Below are 1,082 nucleotides of genomic sequence, written 5' to 3'. Positions count from 1 at the left end.
TTGAAGCAATTCTCTAGATATACTATATAATATTAATACAAGTCCTTGCCTTCTTCTCTATTAAAAAAAAAAAAAAAAAAAAAAAAAAAAACCTTACCTGTTCATTTACCCATTAAACACCAGTAGGTGTGAGGCACTTTTAGGTACCACAAACACTCATAGTTTGTAGCTTCCCCATTCTAGAATCCGGAGGTCTACTTAGAAAAATAAGGCCTGTTCTCCCCATCCTAGAATCCTAAGGTCTTCTTAGAAATAGAAGGTATGTTCACAAAAAGCAATTGAGTACATGTACATGACTGATACAAATATGTCCTTGCACACGATTTACAAAGCTAAATCTGCACAGTCTGCCCTTTGGTCTCATGACCACCCTGTGAGTCTGAGTGCTCTCACTAGCCCTGCTTCCCTGACTAGGACACTGAACAGGTGACTTACAAAAAGGCATCAAGCTGTCAGATAACGGAGCTTGAATCCAGGCATTTGGCTCCTGACTTAATGTGATCTTCATATTAAGCAGCCCAACAGACGTGATAAAATGGAGGGTGTTTGGCTCCACCTTGGAGGAGGTGGTGTGTTTGCCTGCTAGTGTCCCTAGCACCTTTGGTTAGGCTAAAAGCCAGACCTTTATGCTTTGATCAAATTTTGCCAGTAGATGAAGCCCAGGGTCTTTCTGTCCAACCAATGGGGAAAAATTAGAGGGGGGTTAGTGTCTGAGAAAAGTATTACCTAAGGTGCAACGTTAGCTATCCAGGTGCACTGAACAGACCAGAATGTTAAAGAAATGCAGATACAGGCATGTGATACCAATGTCTGCGCTGATTCCTGCTGTCCTAGCTCTGAAGCCTCAAGTCCATATGAAAATCTTTATATTGAAAATGTCTCTTGAAGACTGTGAGGGGTGGTGCTTGAATGAGCAAACTTGAATGGGAACTGAGTTATTTTCTGACCGAAGGAGGGATTAGAATAAATAAGCCGTGAGATAGAAGTCATTCAGATCTGAGAGAGAGCGCGCTTTGTTCCTCTGTCTGAACAAGTGACTACAGTTTCACTTCTATCTTTAGATTTCACTTGAAGGATGCAGG

This window comes from Pipistrellus kuhlii, unplaced genomic scaffold (assembly GCF_014108245.1).
Source record: "Pipistrellus kuhlii isolate mPipKuh1 unplaced genomic scaffold, mPipKuh1.p scaffold_m20_p_4, whole genome shotgun sequence".
NCBI lineage: Eukaryota > Metazoa > Chordata > Mammalia > Chiroptera > Vespertilionidae > Pipistrellus > Pipistrellus kuhlii.
The sequence above is the reverse complement of the archived record's forward strand: the minus strand, read 5'-3'. Positions refer to the sequence as shown.